Source organism: Peromyscus californicus, unplaced genomic scaffold (assembly GCF_007827085.1).
Source record: "Peromyscus californicus insignis strain IS unplaced genomic scaffold, ASM782708v3 Scaffold_6__1_contigs__length_162567912, whole genome shotgun sequence".
Lineage (NCBI taxonomy): Eukaryota > Metazoa > Chordata > Mammalia > Rodentia > Cricetidae > Peromyscus > Peromyscus californicus.
Window position 1 is genome coordinate 44,114,383 of NW_026294584.1, and position 23,034 is coordinate 44,137,416.

Below are 23,034 nucleotides of genomic sequence, written 5' to 3' on the forward strand. Positions count from 1 at the left end.
AAACCGGATCCTAGTCTGCCCTGCTGCTCAGGTGCCGGAGCTTAAAAGGTCAGACATGGAGGGCTTTGGCAAGAGACTCAAGTGTGTACAATGGTAAGAAAGAACACATAGGTCAAGGTGGGAAAAAGGAGCTAGAGAGATGATTCAAGTTACGAGCACTTACTGCTCTTCCAGAAGATCTGAGTTCAGTTCCCAGCACTTACATCAGGTAGCTCATAGCCTCCTGTAACTCTAGGTCCAGGAGATCTGACCCTTCTTCTGGCTTCAGGTCTCTTAGTCTCCTTCCCCTATCCCTTCCCGTTCTCCCTCTCCCCACCCCATACACACACGAGGGAGGGAGGAAAGGAGGAGAGAAAAAACATTTTTAAAACGATGAAGCGTCTGTAGACGAGAAAAAGTAAGAACGACATGTGGCAGGGTAGATGGACACAAGAGTGTGGTCAAGTACAGCACTTCTGACTTGCTGATCTGTGCTGTGCGTAGACAACATTTAGGGAGTGGGGGATCAAGGATGGTCTGTTGAAATCACTGGTGTAAAGGAACCACAAATCCCAAGAGGTCAGGGCATTGAATGGTGGCAATAAACTTAATTAGAGGACAAAGTCCATCTATCAAAGAGGTAGATGGAGCAATCAAAGTCCAATAAATTCTAGGCAGGGCAGAAAACAAGGCACTCATTGGTGATGGATGGGAGAAAGTGAACAGATTATAACCATAAGGAATGCAGAGACATGGGTTGTGGAGCTGGGTGACGTGCCCATGTTCAGGCCGGGATACAAAGGTGGGCAGCAATGGTCTGGAAGCTACACTTCTGGAATCCCACATTCTGGAAGGTCACATCTACCAGTAAAGCAGGTGGGTATACAGTATCAGCTGACTCCTGCCTACTTTAATCTCAAGAGTGCCCATCAGTCTTTCCTCTAGCTTCAGACAACACAAACACTGGTAGAGTATCCAGATAGGTTCCTGTAAGCTTTCAAAGAAATGTCTGGGAAATATAAAATTCATCTTAAAAGCTTTGGGAGGTGTACACAGTCACCCATATGCTCATTACAAGGTCTGAATAAATTAGTATTTCTATTAATTTTTTAAATGTTATTTTTTTGTATCATAAAGATCCTTTCCTTTTGCTATAGGAAAAAAAAGACAGGGGAGGTCCTAGAGCCTGGCACTTACCACAGTCTCCTATGACAGTTTCTGCTGTATACTTGTGCATAACTGGAAAAGCAGAGACTTGCGTGTCTTTTCCTTGAAGATGTAGCCATCTGGGTTATGTTTTGTAACTATCTCCCATCTTCCAGTGTCTATGGAGTCCAGTCAACCTATGGACTCATGAAATGCAGCATTTGCATGGACAGACTGAACCCTTTCACTCCTGGGACTACGCTTGCCAACCTCTGAAGCCGCCTTTAAAGTTGCCAACTTCTATCTTCGCAACAGCTCCTCGGCATTGCTGGGACTCTCTGAACGGCCCTGTTACTGCACTATCAAACGGACACAATCCGTAACTCAGGGCAAACACCTTACCTCTCTGGTTAATTTCCTCGAGGGAAGAATGGAGGATGTGGCAAGCATCTCATTAGACCATGTATCAACCTATGCCCTGCTGAGAGCCTGGAACGTACCTGGTACATGCTAAGTGCTATAGAAGCCTTTGCTACTCATTTGCATACCTCCTTGCCTGGTACCATCACTGGCTAATGAGAACATGTGGTGAGTGAATTAAACCATCAAGTCAATTTTCACCTCACAGAAAAATCAAAAAGTAGATATAAAAAAACAACAAGTCGATGCCAATGAAATGGCTCAGCAGGCTAATGGCGCCTGCTGCCAAGCCTAACAACCCGAGTTCAACACATGGGAGCCACATGACAGGAGAGAACACTCCAAGGTGTCCTCTTGGCTCCACATGCAAGCCCTGGATACCATGGGCCCACACATGAACAGACAGATGTAACAACAACAAAAAACAACAAACAAAAAGCCAAAGCATTCACTTATTTATAAAAGTTCATACAGTATAACCTGACATTTCAAATACATAATCTAAATTCCATAATTAAAATTTTTTTCACTTTGCCACAGGAAAGGGCCTGACTCCCTAATGGTCCCCTATGACAATTCCATTTGAAGCTCCAGGAATCCAGGGAGGGGGAAGCTGTAACAGGACACACCTACTTTATCTGCCACCGTCCTATAGTATGGTGATCTTTTATTTGTGCTGAAATGTGATTTCATTTGTATGTTATTAAACATAGTTGCCTGGGGGTCAGAGCTAATAGCAAGTCATTTAGCAGAAGTCTGGCAGTGGTAGCACACGCCTTTAATCTGATCACATGGCAGGCAAAGTCTCTATGTGTGTTCAAGGACACAGCCAGCATGGAGACCCACGCCTTTAATCCCAATACCAACCACAGAGACCTGGAGGTTTGTATAGATAGGCAGTGATGAGGAAGTCATGTGGTTGGGTTCAGAACCAATGAGAAGGTAGAACAGAAGGGCAATAAAAAGACGGGTCACACAGGAGAAGGTCTCTTGCCCAGGGGAAGGACGGCAGCGGCAGCGGGTGGTAAGAAGGTGGTCTTAGTTCTTGGCTACTGCTCCCTGATCTCTGGGCTTTTAACTCTGCACTTGGCTCTGTGTTTCTTATTTAATAAGACCGTTCAGAATTACATCTACACTGCAGCAGGAGTGTCTCCAGGCTGCTGGTGACAGATGGTGAACAACTGCGCCATCTCAATGTTTTCTAGCTACTGTGGCTATCATTCAAACTGTCCACAAAGCCCACAGACGCTCAGGGTGGGCAAGACCTCCTCCTCCTCCTCCTACAGTGGAGTGTCCTAGTCTACAGCTCTTCTCCATGCAGAAGCACGTCACCCAACGAAAGGCCGGGAGAGCCGACACTCGTTTATCCTGTGTCTTTAGGAGCATCTGCTATTTCTAAACACGTGGATGGGCTGTCACGAAACCAGCGTGGCCTCCTTCTTTTTCTGGTGCATTAGAAAAAGTCACCTACTTCTCTCATCTGGAATTGAATGAACGTTCACATTAAGAGCCTGGAGGTAGGTAAGTGTTCATGCTTCAGGGAGGTAAAATACTGGGTCAACCAAGAAGAAACAGACATGAAAGAACATGAATGAAGAGTCAGGGAAATCGCATTTAGCACTGAAAACAGAAAGCAGCATCCCTTCCCCACTCAAGGTCTTCACTTCCACCTTCAAAAACAAGCCAGCATAAAAATGTGTGTGTGTGTGTGTGTGTGTGTGTGTGTGTGTGTGTGTGTGTGCGCGCGCGCGCGAGACCCTGTTCAAGGAAAGTGTGAAAAAGACAAAAATAAAAGCACAGCATGCACACGCTAATTATAGTGTGTCCACTAATTAAATATTGGGAGTTTTTTATTTACTTAATGTTAAACGAAAAAAACAAACGAACAAACACACACGGTGACCCCAACTTGCCGACCGCTGCATTTGAGGATTAATATTCTCAAGTACGCACCTTTTAACTGCTCATCTTTAAGTATTGCTTCCGTGGTTGCCTGGGAAACCTGGCTGAAAGGAGAACTGTAGGTGAGCTCTCACTTCAGCTTGCAGGCCGACTTCCCATCCTGCTTAACAGTTCATCTTCCTGAGCTACTGGAGTCAGACATTTGCGCAACCTGATGGCATGGAAGGAAAAAAGTTTGTGAGTAATGACTTACTTGGAATATTCCTAACAAAAATACAAGTTAAAGAAACTCAGTCCTGTTCACATCAAATTTAGAAAAGAAATGGTTAGTTTCAAAAACCCTACTATCATACCAACACTTGAGATGACTCAGTGGTTAAGAGCACGTTGCTCTTGCAAAGGCCGGGAGTTCAATTTCCAGCATCCACATGGTAGTTCACAAGTAACAGCAGCTCCAGAGATCTGTTACCCTCTTCGACACTCTATGGGCACTAGGCATGTACGTGATACACATAAGATATATGCAGACAGAACATTCACATGCAAAAAAATCTAAAAACTTATAATCCAGTAACAAGAAATTATGGAATGTTATTTTATGGCAATGTTGGCAAGATAGTGACTTATAACAAAAGATAATAGAGAACACACTGAGAAAGCAAGGCCGTGGAAATACCCATGGAAAACACAGCCAGCAATCATGGGATGCTCTCAAAACCAAAAACGCCCACCACTTAACCCCACCCCAGCTCAGGCTCCCTGTCTTCCTTACACTCTATCTACAAGGCGACCCGCAGTCATTGCTGAATAGGTTACTTTGCTGTATGCCAACCTAATGATGGTGTTGATCATGGATTACCACACAGTCTAGAGTTGAGCCTAGGCTCAGGCAGCTGTGCAAGAGGTTTGCTCCAATCAGAGTCCATGTGGAAACAGGTTATAGGAGATGTGGCCCACCGGCCTTCAAAGAAAGGAAGAATGATTATTCCAACAAACTAACTAATGGCCAACTCAATATGGCCAGGTGATCCCAGAATTCCAATACCAAGGTTCTGTAGGGGTGGGTGTAGTTTAGGAAGTGTCTCAAGTTGAACTGACAGAGAGGAGCTGCAGCTGTGTAACTGACAACCTCCATGGGATGGAGTGACCATTTTTCTCGCGGGGTGCTTTATTCTAGCACAACTTTCTAATGTGCTTGAAGCATGCATTCTGGGACACCTTGCCATTCTCTCAGTTGACTTCCAACTATCAAAGTGAAAGATTATTTATTGAAGCAGGGTCTCACTGTATAGCTCTGGCTGTCCTGGAACACACAGATATCATGCCTTCTGAGTGCTGGGACTAAATGCATGTGCTACTGTGCCTAGCTAAAATGAAAGACTTTTGACTTCATGTCTTTTCAGTGATGACTAGGCAGAGCATTCTTTCTGTAAGTCCTTACTAAGAATGGCCCTTCTTTTAAAATGATTTATTTCGATTATTTTGAATTACGTATACGTGTATGGGTGTGCATACATACTGCAAGGATCCATGGAGGCCAGAAGGTTTGTATCCTTCCGGAGTTAGGGTCACAGGCACTTGTGAGCAAACTGATGTGGGTACTAGGAGTCTAACTTGGGTCTTCTGGACAGCAGTATATGCTCCTAACTGCCGAGTCATCTCTCCACCTCAGAGTGGGTCTTTATATACTGATGAGGGGCCCTTGCACTGCGAAAGTCTAAAACAACAATACATGCTCTTAGCTGAACGCTCTGAATTTTCTTTCTCAACCGCTACCCAACCCAAAGCAGGACCTTAGGCTCTACAAGTCCTTAGCAGTGACTCTGACCGCCATGGACCTCCAATGCAGAAGGACCTCTCCCAGGGATGCCACCAGGGCTTGGCATTTCCCATTACCCTCTGCAACCCTTACCTCTCATCAACTGGCTTTCATTCATTATCTTAAACCCAGATCTCCCCTGGCCTTTGTTTTTCCTGGGGTCCAGCCCCTAACACAAGGCTCAAGAGCTGGTCGCAATAACTGTTCACTGGTCTGGTGTTTGAGAGTTAACTTTCCAGGGAAAGCTGTTATACAGTTCCTTATAGTTTGGAACAAGTCAAATTCAGATGGGGCAGCATGATGTGTGATACTCTGTGTTCTGATAAATAAAGCTTGCCTGGAGATCAGAAGGGCGGCGCTAGCCACTAGTTAACCATAGAGGTCTGGAGGTCTATACAGACAGGAGACAGGAAGTGGTGAGGCTGGGCGGAGACAGGAAGTGATAAGGCAGGGCAGAAAGGATCTCAGTCCTTTTATGGCCTGGGGATTTGGAGAGGTAAGTAGTTTCTGGTGGCTGCTGATCTGCTTCTCTGATCTTTCAGCTTTTACCCTGATATCTGACTCCTGGTTTTTATTGATAAGACTAATTAGGATCATGCTCTAGCCGCTGGCTGTTAAGACTGTTCTTTCCTAACTTCGTTGGCAAAAGCCAGATAAAAACACTTTGCTGTAAGTGGTCACTCTGTGGCTTCACAACTGTCCTGAAGATGCCACAGGGAAATCAGAATTTTAGAGAAGGAAGCAGAAGGCAGGTTACAATTTTAAAGCATCCTACAAAGCTGAATCTTTGTGGCACAAAAATCAGCAATATATTTAGTTTTGAAAATGTCAGGGAAGTTCTGCAGATGCTCACACTTGACAATGAAGAATGAAAATCCCTTTTCTATGAATGGCTGTTGGTGTGTACATGGGATGGAAGGACTCCTTAAGAAAGTCTTATAACTCTCCTCAACTGTTCCCCGATGGTTTAGATCTCTAGGAACTCTCTCAATGAGAACAAGCCTCTGTGAGGGACTGGAGATGGTACTGGAGGGTAAGGCCACAAAGGGCACGGACTTGGCTTCCCCACAGTCAGCTTCTTTCTCAGGTGTGACTTTCCAGTGCCCGCTTTGTGCAAATGTGCTTGCAAAGTGGAACAGAGGGAGGCTACTGTATGTTGGGGGGCAGGGGTGGGGTACCTGGTTCCAAAGGGCATGAATTAGAGTGACTGAACAAAGCCAAGTGTCGAGCCTCAGAAGCCATGGCTCTACAAACTCTAGAAATCCCAAAGATGGTCCACATGGAGGCTGTTTTTTTTTTTAAACTTTATTCCAAGTATGCTATTCAGTCTTCTATTTTTTAATGAGATTTTTCCAATTAGATCTCAGTTGTCATATCAGTATATTTCCCTCGACTGGGTCAACAGTTAATGTTTTGAAGATTGTTTCCAGGCGTTAGAAACTAAGCCATAAGAAGATATGGCTCAGCATTTAAAAGTACTTGTTGGTCGTGCAGAGGACCTGAGTTCAATTCCCAGCACCACACGGTGGCTCACAACCATCTGTAACTCCAGGTCCAGGGGATCCAAAACCTTCTGACTTCCTTGGGCATCAAGCACGCATGTGGTACACATACATACATGCAGAAAAACACTCCTACACATAAACTAAAGAGTCAAAAACCACATCGAATCCCCTGAGCGAGGATGGTGGTCTACAGCGAGGATGGAAGAGGGCACAGTTAGGTGGATAAAAGGCAGGCTTGAGTTGGGATCCTGCATTCAACTTTTTAAAACTGTTTTATTTGCTACATAAAATTTTTTTAGAAAGTTTTGTCTATGTGCGGTATAATTTATGTGTTATAGGCAATACATATCTAAAGCCCTTATATTAAATGGCCTTTAACCTACTTTACAGTTTTCTACATTTAACTTTTTGATGTTCAGCCTTTGCCAGTCCATATACTAAGAATGAGTAATATTAAAACAGCAATGGCACATCGAACAGACCTCACTGAATTCAGAAGGAACACAAATGCAGTGCTTCCCTGTATTCTTCACTTACACGACAGAGCCTCCGAGCGTCTGCATGGGAATCCCCACACGAACCGCAGCCATCTTTTAACTGAGAGTGGAACTGAAAGCCAAAAGGATTTCCCCTGCGGTTGATTAAAAACACTGCTCTTGTTTTTAGTTGTCATTCCAAGTGACCATGAAGTGAGCAAAAGACCCCTTTCAGGAGTAGTTTTTCAACCTTCTCCCTCAGTGCTGGATTCTGAAACTGCCTCAAAGTCAAACAACTCTAAACACAGTTCCCAAGGTCAAGGCAGCACGAACACGAGAGGAGACATCAAGTCCCTCCGACCCAGTGTTTACAGCTCTGGACGACACAGAATGGCCCCAAGTGTGGACCCATCAAATGAGTCATTTTGGCAATCACAAAATTCGTCACAAGTTCTGAGACAGTATCCTAAAACACATACAAGAACACTATCACTCAGACATTTCCAGAATATTCTGATTATATGCTAAAGTAATACTATTTTAATCTTTTTTGTTTTGTTTTTTGAACAGTTCTATAGAACTGTCCTGGCTGTCCTGGAATTCACCATCCTAGTCTACAAAAATCTACCTGCCTCTGCCTCCCGAGTGCTGGGATTAAAGGTGTGCGCCACCATTGCCTGGCAGTTTTTTCATAAATGTAAATAAGGCCTTGAGTTGATTAAGAAACTAATCAGATAAAAACCAAATAATTTTACCCCCTCATGCACCACAGAGACAAGAAGGCCAACAGAGGGAACCTATGAACTCCTACGATCAACTGTGTTTAGGTGGAAGCAGCAGTTGGAGCTGAGGGTGCAATGAACTGCTCCAGTGTCTCCAGCCCACGTAAAACTCACAAATCTTTTTTTCCCAAAATTTTATTTATTATGTATAACAGCCAGAAGAGGGCACCAGATCTCATTATAGATGGTTGTGAGCCACCATGTGGTTGCTGGGAATTGAACTCAGGACTTCTAGGAGAGAAGTCAATGCTGTTAACCTCTGAGCCATCTCTCCAGCCCCCCAAAACTCACAAATCTTAAGAACATTTTTATACTCGAAAATACTTCCACCCATTAATTATAATCAATGTAGTTTGACGTTTACTAGACATAAGAAAAAAAATATGAGGCTTTCTTGTGCTAAACTCAGGAGCTATCTGTGCAGCATCAGGGTGGGGCAGCTGATGCAGTTTGCAGATTATGGAGATTTTAAAATAAAACTAAAATGCAGGCTGATGCTAAACAACACTGCTTCAAAACATTCCCGCCTTTAGACCAGTTTGTTTTTTTTACTTCTTGCACTTAAGGCTTCCAACATGAAGTCTATACTATAGACATCTGAAATCAGATACACCCTGCCACAGCAGGTATGATTTCAAATACAGTAATTCATGTATCTATAGGGAAGATAATTACAACTGAGACTACCATCCTTGGTGACTTGCTCCCAATGGTAGAGGGAGAAAAAGAGAAAACAAATTACAGGAAATTGGCCAACACTGAGCCAAGTGACAAGTGACTATCCATGGTGATGTCACACAGACAGCATGCTCCCTTCATATGGATGTGATGGAACACTTCACTCTGTGGTCTTCCTGTCCAAACCCACCTGTAGTGGTCTGAATAGGAATGGCCCCACAGACTAACGTGTTTGAATGCTTAGCCATAGGGAGTGCCCTTGTTGTAAGTGTGGCTTTGGAGGGGGTATGTCACTAGGGGGTGGGCTTTGAGGTCTCAGAAGTTCAAGCCATGCCCAGTGTGGTGGCATTCTCTTCCTGCTGCCTGTTGATCCAGATGTAGAACTTAGTTCCTTCTCCAGAACCATGTCTGCTGCCATGCTTCTTGTCATGACAATAATGGACTAAACCTCTAAACTGTAAGCCAGCCCCAATTAAATGTTTTCCTTTTTTTTTTCTGTTTTGTTTTGTTTTGTTTTGTTTTTCGAGACAGGGTTTCTCTGTGTAGCTTTGCGCCGTTCCTGGAGCTTGCTCTGTAGATGTTTTCCTTTTTAAGACTTGTCATGGTCATGGTGTCTCTTCATAGCCATTAAACTCTAAGACACCACCCCATCTAATAATCAGTAAAAGGAACACTGACAGTCTACAAACTATCTCCTCAATATGTCTGTGCTGGCCTTTGGTGGCTTGAATGAGAATGGCCCTCATAGGCTCATATATATGAATACTTGGTCCACAGTTGGTGGAACCATTTGGGAAGGATTAGAAGGTGTGACCTTATTGTAGTAAGTGTCACTGGAGTGGGCTTTGAAGGTTCAAAATCCCATGCCAGGCCCACTCCTCTGTCTGCCTTCTACCTTTCGATCAGGATGTAAGCTCTCAGCCTGCCTGCTTGCCCACTGCCATGCTTCTTACACCATGATGGTGATGGACTCACCCTCAAAACTTTAGGTAAGCCCCAACGAAATGTTTTCTGTAAGTTGTACTGGTCACAGTGTTCTGTCACAGCAATAGGAAAAGACTATGCAGGGCTAGAAATGTGGCTCAGTTGGTAAAGGACTTGACTGGCATGCATGAAGCCAGGGTTGGTTTCCTAGCACTGTATAAAACCAGACATTGTGGGCATGCTGTAATCCCAGGACTTGGGAGGTGGAGACAGGAAGATCAGAAGTTCAAGGTCGTCCTTAGCTGCACGGAAGCTCCTGGATCACATGAGACCCTGTCTCAACAAAACAAAAAGTGAAGAAATTAAACACCTACAGTCAACTACTTTAAGGTAAAAGGCAATTCTAAAAGGCATGAGGCTAAGAGTAACATGGCATCCCTGAGTGAAGACCCTCAACAGGAAACAGACACTAGAGAACCACCAGTGAGTGCTGAATAAAGCATGCATTTTTTTGTTCACAGTAATGTTCCCATGTTTGTTCCTCGTGAGCGATGCGGGACACGTGCAGGCTCTCGGAACTACCTTGCAAAGTTTCAAATAACACACTGAGCCCACGGCATCAATACTCAGTAATTCAGGTGACTGCTGTGGCAGTGACCTACAAACAGGGACAAGCCTAGGCTAGGATCCTGATCACCCTGAGTGTTGACCAACCGACACCGTGGACAATCTGGGAACTTGTCTGAGATGCCAGGAGACCACAGATGGTGTGCACGCAACAAGGGGAAAAAAAAAAAAACCAGACACCTCAGAACTGCCTCACACCCCCATCTGAAGTGAAAAATAGGCAATTTTATGCAAGAAGAAAAAAGACTAAAACAGGCTGGCCAGGAGCCATCAGAGTTCTGTGAAAACACATGACAAGCCAGCCCTTGTATTTCACTTAGCAAATAACACTGCCAGAACCCAAGCAGGTGTCAAGGAGTTATACAGCCTCAACAGACCAGTATGTTTGAGTTCCTCACTGGAAACACAGAGAATTATGGACATGGGATTTTTGGAAGCTTCACAGGACAAAGCAGGCCACCTCCCAACCTAACAATTCATAAATGTTTAAAACTGTCCAGTCAGGAAACACTCAGAACCAAGCTAGCCATTAAGGCTTTCAGGTGCTGTTCAATATTGTCTTTGCAGAACAAACGTGGGCACAGTGTGTGTGCTGAAATGGGTTTATTTAATTGCCTTGAATTTCAATAGAAAAAGAAATCTGGGGACTAATCTGCTCTAACCGAAGAGTTCCAGAATGTATGAACCAGATGAATACACAGCAATCATCAGGCAAGAAAATTAAAACATGAATGTCTTCAGAAAATTAACACACTGTCAATCAAAAATCAGGTTTTTTTTGAGGGGGGGTTGGCGGTGGTGGTGATCAAATCCTCTCAAAGTTCATTTGGAAGAAAAGTATAATGCAGAAATAGCCTAGACAATCCTGGAAAAAAAACTGTGATAGTGATGGTGGTGTTTAACAATGCACAGACTCCAGTACTTGAGTCATGAGAACACAGTGTGGCTGCAGATCTGGAACACACTGAGAGATTGATGGACAGCAGGACGGTATCTGCAAACCAGGCAAGTACTAGTCATACGAGCCAACATCTACAGAACACCTGCCATTTGTAGGCCCTGCTGATGGCCACAAGACAGGAAACAAAGGGAACCAATGGGAAAGCTGGAACATCCCCAAACTGACCAGCTTTCGAGAGGAGATCACTTCTATTTCCCACACAAGTACATTTACATCAATACAATATAAAACTCCTAGCATTTGGCTGGGCTGTGGTCGTGAACGCCTCTAATCCCAGCACTCGGGACACAGAAGCAGGCGAATCTCTGAGTTTGAGGCCAGCCTGGTCTACAGAGAGAGTTCCAGCATAGCCAGAGGTACACAGAGAAAGCCTGTCTTGAAAAAACAAAAATAAATAAAACTCTTGGCATTATTAGAGTAAACTGTAAGCTGATGTTTACATAAACTTCATCATGGGAAATATGTGGGTTTGAGAATAATCATTGTGAAATTAAGTTAACCCAAATGTCCTCGGGGACATGGTTAAGTAAGAGATCTATTTATTAATATTTTAAATGTCAGAATTTAGTAAAAAGATGTTATAAACAACAGAAACACACACAATTTTAAAGTCTTTTTAAGACTCTCTCACACACACACACACACACACACACACACAGAGCTATTAACAAATTCTGAACCTCCCATATAATTAACAAAATTCTAATTAAAACTACAAGATAGCATTTCATACCCTTAATTTTGAAAAAATTAAGCTTGACAATGACAAGTGTTAATGAGGCTGTGGCACAATACAGCCACTTCAAACAAGTTCATGACAGCTATTAAGTGTGAAGCTGTGAATGCTCTAAGGCCCTGGAACTTTCTAGTTATCTACTCCAGAGAACTCTGGTATACCCCCTACAAAGTGAGGGGGAAAAGCGCACTGTTATTTTAGTAGTGAAAAATCGCAAATATTCACAAGTCTTTCAATAGGAAAATATACTTTAAAACAGTGACATAAATCTAGAAAGATGACTTAGTTGGTGGACCTGAGTTCAGGTTCCCAGGACCAGGTAAAAAGTCCAGTATGGCGGCACAGGCCTGTAACCCCAGCACTGGAGCAAGGGGCAGAGGTCTGGATCCCTGAAGCTCACAGCTACCTGCCAGAGCCAGACGGATAGGTTTCAACCCCCTGAGCCCCCACCTCAAAACATAAAGGCAGAGAGCTACTGAGGAGAGACAACAGACGTCAACCTCTGGCCTCCACATTTGAGAGCACACACATACACTAAAAACAAGTACATCACCACACGCAGATACCACACTGCAAGACAATAAAAATACTGAGTAAGGGCTACAGATAATGAATATAAATAATCTCGCAGTCACATCACTGGATGAGAAATCCCAGGTCAGACAATGAACACAGTATGCATACTGGAGAATACTAAAATGTGCTGCTGTCTTGGCCCCTCGTAAGCAGATAAAGCTTACTCCCCAGGCCCCGAGAGCGCTGCAAGGGGATAGCTGTCTACGGAAGTGGCAGCCTCATCCACTCCATGCCATCACCAGACCAATCTTCATCTGGTGACTGGCCAATGTGAAGCCACAGTGGCTTGGCTCTCACCTTGGGATCAGCTGAAGCCTTCCTTGAGGCTTTATGACTGCCCAATCCTGATGATTTCTTCTCTTCCATACGCATGAACCCTGGAATCTCCCCAACAATCTCCCTTCACCTTAATCGCCACAGCCTCTGCTTCCCTGGAACCTTACTCACCACAGATAAAACCGGTATTCTGTTTAAGAACATGCTCAATGATACAGCATGCCGGGAAATGGCACTATGTTTGAGAATGTATGTGTGTTTATTTATTTGGTCATGTTTTTCAATGCACTGGAATGACAAGAGACTCAGTAGAGAGCTCGATGACCCTCTAGAAGGTAGTGAGGAGCAAAGGCTTGTGGGGAAAATCTATGCCTCAGTGACCACATACCATTGGAATTCCGTATTGCTTTCTCTGTATCACTAAAATGACCGTGATCTTAAAGGCCCACTACTTAAGAGTACAGCTTGCCTCTGTGTCAACCATTCTCTCCCTTCTCTTTGCCCCCACCCTGAACAAGAGGGCCAACCTCCTGTGATCAACAGGAGTATGGGGGTATGATGACAGGACCACAGGGGTGGGAGGTTGAGCGCCTGCAAGCACAGTGCTGCATAGTTAAGATCAAATTATGCCTGCTCACTACAGAAATTCCACTTTCTCCTCCTCCTCAGATTCCACGTGAGTGAGAGGTAAACCACAGGAAAGGGCTGATCACGTCGACTTCAGGGGAACAGGCTGACTGAACTGGGGTAGTATTTAAACTTACTACCAAGTCACAGAGAAAAACATGTTAAGGAGAAACCAGAGTGAAAGGAGATGCCAAAGATTATTCCTTCTAAATCCTGAACCTTTTCCAATATTGAAAACACTGCAGTAAAACTACACTTAAACACAGTGTGCTCATAGTTTTTCTCTATGCAGCTACCAGCAAAAGCAGGGCATGGTGATGCGTGCCTTTAAATCGCAGCACTTGGGAGGGAGAAGCAGGTAAATCTCTTGTGATCTGGAAGCCAGTCCCCAGCTCAAAACAAATACCAATGCTTTAGCTCAGGAGCTCCCTCTAGTGGCACACAAAAGCCTGCTCCTAGAGTGGCGTGCCAGCCAAGAAGGACCTCTAGAATTTTCTAACAGTTGGAGGACGCACTTTCATCTCCACCATTCGGTGATAGGGGAACAGCCCACCTGAGGTCAAGCTCCTGTCTTCCTCTAGGTACCTTCCCCAGGGGACTGTGTTCAGCTCGGGTGTGCTACACTCCGCTCTGGACCGCATCTGGACATACAGCATCTGCCCACGCTGAACTGGTATCAAGACCCCACTTAAAGCAGATGCTGACTGTGTGTCACTGAAAATATGCACCTAGGGCTCAGCTTACACCTTATTTTGACTTGTGTTTTAAGGCAATTTCGAAGTAACTATTTTCATGATGTTGTCAATATAATCCTAATCACTAACAAAACAGCAAAGTGAATAGTGGACAAAAGTTTACCCACGAAGAGTAACTTCCCATCTTCTTCCCCCAACATTATCCATAAAGGAAACAAATAGGATTTTCTTTTGTGCATCATTGATCTACTTGTTACTGCAAGCACTTCCTTGAATGGCAGGCAGAAATAATCACACTTCCCAAAATAGTAAAATGTCATCCTCATTTACATACTGATGTCAGAGGATAAACATACGGGTAGTTACACTTGGTGCTAAATTGCAAATCCTAATTGTAAAACTTTTATTTCCAGTTTACTTTGTATCTTCAATATAAATGTTTAAGAAAAATGGCCCATACAGGTTTTTTTCCTAATTCAGTAATTTAACAGACATCATCTTTTCTGGCATTTACCCCCAAAGAAAAACTAATAGTCTTCTGCATACAGAATGTATCACACAGGTCAAGACACTTATTAGGTGGGTTTTTGAGACAGGGTTTCTCTGTGTAATAAACAGCCTTGGCTGTCCTGGAACTCACTCTGTAGCCCAGGCTGGCCTCAAACTCACAGAGATCCACCTGCCTCTGCCTCCCGAGTGCTGGAATTCAAAGTGTGTACCCCCGCCACCCGGTTTTGGTGCCTTACTCATGGCTTTCCACCTTATTTGAAGCATGGCTTCTCACTGATCCTAAACTCATGAAATGAAGCAAGACTGGCTGGCCAATAAGCCCCAAGGAATCTTGCTGTCTCCACCGCCCAGCACTGGGATTACAGGCCCGAGGCTTTTTTTAATGTGGGTGGGTGGTAGGCATCAGGACTCATGTTAGAGTGGCAAACACGTTACCCACTGAGCCATCTCCGCAAATGTTTGGAGATAAATGATCAAGTAGAAAATGTAATTACTAGCAGAACTATTGTGTTTGTACCACTCAGGCTTTCACGGACAAGAATTCTTCCACTTGATGAATGACTACGTGCCCAATAGTGCCTTTACTGTAGAGTGGGGCTGGAGTCTGTGATGCTGCCCGACCACAGACCCCATCAAGGGTCACTTTCTTTCATAGTGCTCCTGGGTATTGTCCCCACCAAAGTGAAGTAGGATTTAATCATCTACTCCCCAACAAAACCTTCCAGTGAATCCCTACTTTCCTGGATCTATCAGCAAAGCACGCCCCTGAGTGTTCGTGCTTCCACCTCAGTGACACGCCCACCCACCTGCAGTGCTGGCCATGGCAGACAGGCCATTCCTGCTTACTCAATTTCTTTATTCCATTCTCACCTCTAACCTCAAGGTTCCAGCTTTAGTCTTTGGGAACTTCCCAACTTGGCCAACAGCCCAGTCCTTCAAAAATGCATCCTTCAAAAGTGCATTCATCCTTCGAAAGTGCAGTTCCTAAGGTGGGCAAAGTGGTGCATGTGTATCTACAAAGCCAGTGTGAGAGGCTGAGGCAGGACAGTCTTTAGTTTGAAGCTAGCCTGTTCTACATTGTGAGACTCTTCCTTAAAACAAGAAAATGCACAAGGAACAAAGCCCTCAATGTTCAATCCATCCCCTCCTCCAAAGCTTCCCCAGTCCCTGTGCATGGTCCCTCCTGGTGCCCATGGAGGACAGAAGCAGGCATCATATCCCCCTGCAACTGGAGTTACACAATGGCCGTAAGCTGCTATGCTAGTGCTGAGAACCAAACCTAGAAAGGCAGCTTGTGCTCTTAAGCACTAACCCATCTAAGGTCCAGCCCCCATGGAACTCTTTAATCCTATTATGTCTTCAGAACCTTCTGACCGCCTGAAAAATATGAGGATATTGTAAATCTCCATTCAGTGGGGGACTCAGTTGGAGGGAGAGAAAGGGTTAGGGAATAGCTGGTACATGACTAAGAAAAAAATGGCTTGGTGAATTTCAGTCAAACAATTGTTTCTAAACCATTTTCTTCCATCTGTACTAGACTGCAGAAATGTTTAAGATTGATTTTTCATTAAAATGGTAGGAAAGGTAAGAGAGGGATGTGTTGGGAGGTGTCTGTGGTGGTATTTTATTTGTGCTGATATGTGATTACTTGTATGTTAATAAATAAAATTTGCCTGGAGATCAAAGGTTACAGTCAGCCGTAAACAGAAGTCAAGGGTAGTGGTAGCACAGCCCTTAATCCAATCATATGGCAGCCATGAATGTATGGGACACAGAGAGAAAAGAGACTGAGAGACTCTAGGCCTATATGGCTGAAGATGGGTGCCCCAAAGTTACAGAGGAACTTTGGGTGACTGTACAGGCAGCCAGCTGTCTCTGTCATTCTAGATTTTTGGAAGTTGCTTACAAAGCACTTCCTGTTTACTTAGATAATATTGTATCCTTCTGAGGTCTTTGATGGAGTTGAAGACTAGATAGTTATAATTATGTTTTTCCTTGGTTATGATAAAAGATAATGTAGATATGAAATCTTAGATTCACAAATATAGGATAAATAGGATATTTTCTTCGTATTTGCCAAATATAAATAGACTAGATATTGTAATTGTAATTCTTGCTTGATAACTTTTTTGTTATATGTAATTTTGCTATGTTGGAGTTGAAACCTTCCTTTTTGAAAAAAAAGGGGGAAGTGCTATGGATATCATTCTGTATGTTGTGAATGTGTTGCTCTGATTGGTTGATAAATAAAACGTTGATTGGCCAGTAGTCAGGCAGGAAGTATAGGCAGGACAAACAGAGAAGAGAATTCTAGGAAGAGGAAGGCTGAGTAAACAGATGCCAGCCAGTCATCCAAGGAGCAACATTTGTAATGGGACCCAGATAACCCCCCCCAAAAAAATGACAAAACATAGATTAATAGAAATGGGTTAGTTTAAATGTAAGAGCTAATCAGTGGTAGGCCTGAGCTAATGGCCGAGCAGTTTTAATTAATATAACCTTCTGAGTGATTATTTTATAAATGGCTGCAGGGTCTGTGGGGCTGGGCAGGACCTGAGAAAACCTCAGCTATAGGTGTCAGAGGAAGTAATAGAGAGTTGGGGTGCATACAACCAAGATATACACTGTATGCATGGATGCATGAAACCAAAGAATAAAAAATATTCTCAAAAAAAAAATGTAAAATGTAGGGTCCTATCCCCCCCACAAAAATGCAATCTCCTACTTTAGATATGAGGGTATTTAGAGGCAAAATGGCTGTACTCTAGAATTTGGTCCCTGATCCAGTGCAGACAATGGGCAGTTCCAGACAGAAGGTGCTCCAGGACCCCTTAGCTACTGTCTACTGCCTCCAAGGATCTTATCCCTCCCAAGAGTAGGATTAAAGGCATGGGCCACCATGCCAGCTTGGCCCTTCATCTTTCAGTTTTCAGTTTCCTCTAAATAAAGGACTGTACTATGAAAATAAAGCGTAACTCTAGTTCTACCTCAGGGATGAAATATAGATGTGCTTTCTACATGTGAAATATAACACTTATCATTCTAACTTGAGTATCTTCCACAGGGAGAATGACCCCGTGCACCATGCCAGCTAATATTACTTCTAGGACCCAAACAGCAGATGTTCTGAAATGTTGAGGTTTCTGAGGATAAACTGATTGACTACTTGGACTTCAGTCAAAACTCTGACCACAGAACTCCAGGATTAACAGGATTGATTGATTCCGTGTCGTCATTAGCAAAGCCTGATGTCTTAGTGTTCTATTGCTGTGAAGAGACACCATGACCAAGGCAGCTCTTGTAAAAGAAAGCATTTAATTGGGGGCTTGCTTACAGTTACAGAGGTTTAGTCTTTTTTTTTTTTTTCCATCATGGTGGGAGCATGGTGACATACAGGCAGTCACTGGAGCTGAGAGCTACATCCTGATCCACAGAAAGGAGAGATAGACAGACAGGCACAGATACACACAGACACACACAAGGCCTAGCTTGGGCTTTTGCAACCTCAAAGCCCACCCCCAGTGACACATTTCCTCCAACAAGACCACACCTCCTAATCATCTAATCCTTTCAGAGTCCCACTCCCTGGTGACTAAGCATTCAAATGTAAGAGCCTATGTGACCATTCTTATCAAAACACCACATCTGACAGGGCAAATGGCAGTATCTCTGGAGGACCCATTGACACCACTGTGAATTAGTTGTCATCAGCCCAGGATCTGGCAGCTTCCACTTCTCCCCTTATTCCGAATGCCATGACAAACCTTCAGCTGAACTTAACCTCCACACTTTCTTCTTATGGGTCAGCACTTCCCAGCACTCCCTGTGCTCACCTACTGCCCCCATGTGGCCCTTCACAAAGGTGTCACGGCAAACACCACCCGGTTAGAACACCTAAATAAAGACACACACTCTGAAGTCAGATCTACGGATCTAAATGTTCAGGCGACACTTTATTTTCTGTGGCTTTGGGCATGTCTTAGCCTTTATTTCTTCAAATGTCTTGATTAACTTCCTTAAAAATAAAGGAAAGGGATTGTTTGGCTCGGCCTGGGAGGAGGGGACTAGACCTACCTGGACTGAGTCTACCAGGTTGACCTCAGTCTGTGGGGAAGGCTTTGCCCTGGAGGAGATGGGAATGGGGGGGGGGGGTTGGGGGGAATGTGAGGGGGACGGGAGGGGGGAGAACAAGGGAATCCGTGGCTGATATGTAGAACTGAATTGTATTGTAAAATAAATTAAAAAAAATAAAATAAAATAAAAAAAAAAAGGAAAGGGAATTATTCCCAAGTACCAGCCTTTCAGCACTTCGAGTTGACAAGGACTAGTTTTAACATTTGTTCCTTAAGAATTTTGATTGTCAGAATGTAAATGGCACTCAGCCAGGAGAAATGAAGCCAAATGTCATAATAATTGCAAAGCAACTCTGAGTGGCATCGGTGCCAGCCTCTCACCTGCTCCATCCCCCTCCCGCCCCAGAGCAAGACCATGGCACCTAAGGGGGCACCCTGCTCCCACGGCCTTCCCTGTCACAGTCTGGACAGCCATCGCAAAAACAACCACTTCCTAGACTCTTGACTTGAGAGGGTCTAGACTTGATTTCTTAGCATCCTCCCAATTATCCTTGTTGGTTTTGTTGACCTCGCCACCGTCAAGGTCCTAGCTAAATCCAGTCATCATCAACCCTCGGATCCCACCTGATCTAGCCTCATCAGTTGCACTGCCCCCTCCTGCTGCAGCTTTCCTGACTTTTACAGGACAGACCACAATGTCTAGTCGCTATCTGACCCCCGCCACCCCAGCCAACCCCGTCTCACTTCCTTTAGTTACTTTCGAACTCAGGCACCATGACCTTGGTCACTGCTGTACCCTGAATACTCTCTGCTTCCCCCTGTAAGTGCCCTGACCCCAGAGCATTCAAATGACAGCAGCCTCAGAAGAGCAGGCACCACATGCCTCTCTTCCTGAAACCCAATTCCTCTTCATCTCATTGGAAGCAGAACTCTCAGTGTAAGCACCGCTTCCATGATGAACTACCTACCCATCTGCATTCTCCCCTCCTTGTCCCGCTCTGCTCACCAGCCTCTCCCTCCTGTTCAGGCAAACCAGGCATGCTTAAACCAGGCATGCTTAAACCAGGCATGCTTAAACCAGGCATGCTTAAACCAGGCATGCTTAAACCAGGCATGCTTGCATCCTAAGATCTCTACATTTGCATCCCCTCTTTCTACCATTCCTGTCCCATGGGACTCCTTTGCTGTCTTCAAGTCTCTGTCCAGGAGCCCTCTTTTCAGTGAAGGAAGCCTTCCTGAAATCACACCACATGGCACTGAGTCCCCGATCTTTGCCTGCCTGGCAGGTCTCCAAAGTTCATGCTGCATCATAAAACCAATTTCACTCATTGGTTCTGTATCTGTATCTAGAATGTTCCACAAATGCAGTTTTGCTTGCTACTGTGCCAGGAGCACCTAGGATATTGTTTGGCACATGGTGACACTTGGCAAATTGAATAATCATCTTCATCAAACAAAGTAGATTATATGATTATCCATACAGACAAGAAAGCTGAAGGAGTAGAAAACACTAAAGAATGGAGGATTAAGAATGACCATACATGATGACAGAGACAAGCCTGTCAAAAAAGAAACAATTCAAAGCTGAGTATGGTGGTCAAGACTATAATCTAGCACTTGGGAGGCTGAGGCAGGAGGATTCACATGAGTTCCAGGCTAGTCTGGGATACACAGCAAAACCCTGACTTAGAGACAAACAAATAGCAAAAACCCTGCCTTAAGTAGATAAGAACAAAAAGAGATAGGCAGATAAATTCAAGGTACAAATCATTTAAAATTTTCTAATTAAAATAATCTAATGTGTCACCATGCCTGTAATCCAGCACTCAAGAGTCTGAGGCAAGAGATCTAAAAGATGGCCTGGACTACATAGCAAAATCCTACCTTAAAAAGAAAAGAAAAAGGAGGTGGGAAAAGAGAAATATCTACCTGTCACAGGGTAAGAAGTGGGGAGAAGTGAAATTTTTTTTTTTTTTGGTTTTTCGAGACAGGGTTTCTCTGTGTAGCTTTGCGCCTTTCCTGGAACTCGCTTTGGAGACCAGGCTGGCCTCGAACTCACAGAGATCCGCCTGGCTCTGCCTCCCGAGTGCTGGGATCAAAGGCGTGCGCCACCACCGCCCGGCTGAGAAGTGAAATTTTAATAATGTTTTATTTAATTCAATGTATCAAAAAGGTTATTTTAACTATTATTATTCATGAAAAATTTAAATATCGTGGGTTTTTTTTTATTGTTGTTGTTTTGTTTTATATTTTATTGTTTTCAGACAAGGTCTCTTTATGTAGTCCTGACCATCCTGAAACTCACTATGTAGACTAGGCTGGCCTGGAACTCTGAGAGCTCCGCCTGCCTCTGCCTCCCGAGTGTTGGGATTAAAGACGGGCGCCATCATGCCCTACTGTATGGTCTTTTTCTATTAAATACTTGAAACAGTGTATATTTTAATGCAGAGTACATCTCAAACAGCACTACCATCTCAGTGCTCAGGAGCTGCACGTGGCCAAGTGGCTATCATCCTGGAGAGCATTGTGTTTTGACCCAAATTAAAGCACCCCAATGAAATGAGGACTATCTGGAAGACCCACTCTTCACTATTAACTAGGGTCCAAAAACTCCAAGGCAGCTCATGCTTCCGAGAAGAGAAGAGAAGAAACGGTCTCTTCTGAGAAGTCACTGCTATCGAGATAACTGGCTGTGCTTTAACTACGGAGGCCAGGGTCCTTCCACCTGCTCCCTGTGATGAAGAAACAAGTCCAGAAAGACTCTGTAATCTTAGCTACGTGAGCATAACATAGCCACTATTTTCCAAGAGAACTGTCAGCACGGTGTCCACCAGACCCCCACGGACCTCAGTTAACCCCAACCCACTCTGAAAGGAGAGACCTCACTCAGGCAGCCCCAGCTGACCTGTCAAGTGTTACAGCAACAGCCTCACCTACACATTTGCATTTTAATAGCACAGAGAAACACAGCACCAAGGAGAATGCTTTAAACATGTTAATACCTGCATGTAAGCATCGCTGTTTTTAGAGAGTAACTATTATGTAAGGAAAGTGTTTCCATTACTTTGATCAGTGAGTTACCTTCTCTCAAAATCCCTTCATTTATACCCATTTATTATTATAAAATCGCCATTATTTCCCAGTAGCAAAAATTTAAAGAACCCAATTAAAGTGCACTGTGTTTTCAAACCTCAAAGTTCTAAGAGTCTGCACTGTGTCTGTGTATATGTGTGTGTGTGTGTGTGTGTGTGTGTGTGTGTGTGTGTGTGTGCTTGCATGTGCACATATGTGCCCTACATTTGTTAAAAGGCTGTACAAGAAGCAGGTGGGAGGGTGGGATGGCATCTACTCACCAGTGGCTCTGAGCTGTGCTCAAATTCTCCTGTAAACCAGTATTCAGCAAGGGCAGATGAGGAGGCAGACACTGCGGACTCTTGCTAGCCCGTCTTCTACCCTTGGAAGCAACAGAACTCCTGTGGGAGAAAAGAGACTGTTACACCAGGACAAAACCACCAGGAGACCAGAAATCAGCTTGTTTTCGTTCTTTCCCGTCTGTGTTTTTTAGAGTGTGCCGGCTCAGAGCAAGTGAAGTCGTCACCTTGGAATGGTGGGTAACAGGACACGATCACCTTTCGTACTTATCAGGTCCTTTCTGTTTAAAGACATCCCTTCCAGCACAAGCCTAGGTCGGCACAATAAAATATACACATCCTGCAGCACACCCTGGTTACCTTTTACCAGGCTGACCCTTCACTAGATAAAATCTGCTGTCCCTGGCCCTATAACTGGAGATGCTTTTGATTCAAAAGAAGGAGGGGGAACATTTATTCATTTATTTTTATTGTATGTGCATTGGTGTTTCGCCTACATTCATGTCTGTATGAAGGCATCAGGTCCCCTGGAACTGAAGTCACAGATAGCTGTGAGCCACCATGTGGGTGCTGGGAATCGAAACCGAGTCCTCTGCAAGAGCAGCTGGGGCTCGAACCACTGACTAAGCTCCCCAGTCCGAGGGGAAACATTTCAAAGACTGAAGCTGGGCAACGCGGTAACTGAGGGAAGTGAGCGGCCAAGGTAGGAGGGCTGCCATGGTCTGGAGGCCAGCCTGAGCTGCACAGGAAATCTAGGCCTATCTGGGATCAGAGTGAAGACCTGTCTCAAAGATGGAGGGCAAGGGGGAACAGAATAGAGAGAGGAGAGAAGAGAAAGAGAATGATGGAGTTATTGACCGATAAGCTGGACTGAAACTTCAGGCTTATTTTTAAAATAGGAAAGTGACTGAATATGTTCAATCAAAATTGTAAAGCTGTCTTTACACACGT

At 44.2% G+C, this 23,034-nt stretch overlaps 1 long non-coding RNA gene across 4 annotated transcripts in view; it reads right to left on the reverse strand.

Annotated features, from left to right (window-relative positions):
- The window catches only part of LOC128098800 (uncharacterized), a 164,925-nt gene that overhangs the window by 99,441 nt on the left and 42,450 nt on the right, over positions 1-23,034 (reverse strand). For all 4 annotated transcript variants that reach the window (XR_008214338.1, XR_008214339.1, XR_008214337.1 and 1 more), the window contains 2 exons: positions 22,066-22,185; positions 3,499-3,658 (listed from right to left, as the gene is read on the reverse strand). This is a non-coding gene — a long non-coding RNA (uncharacterized LOC128098800). The remainder of the gene's footprint in view (positions 1-3,498; positions 3,659-22,065; positions 22,186-23,034) is intronic.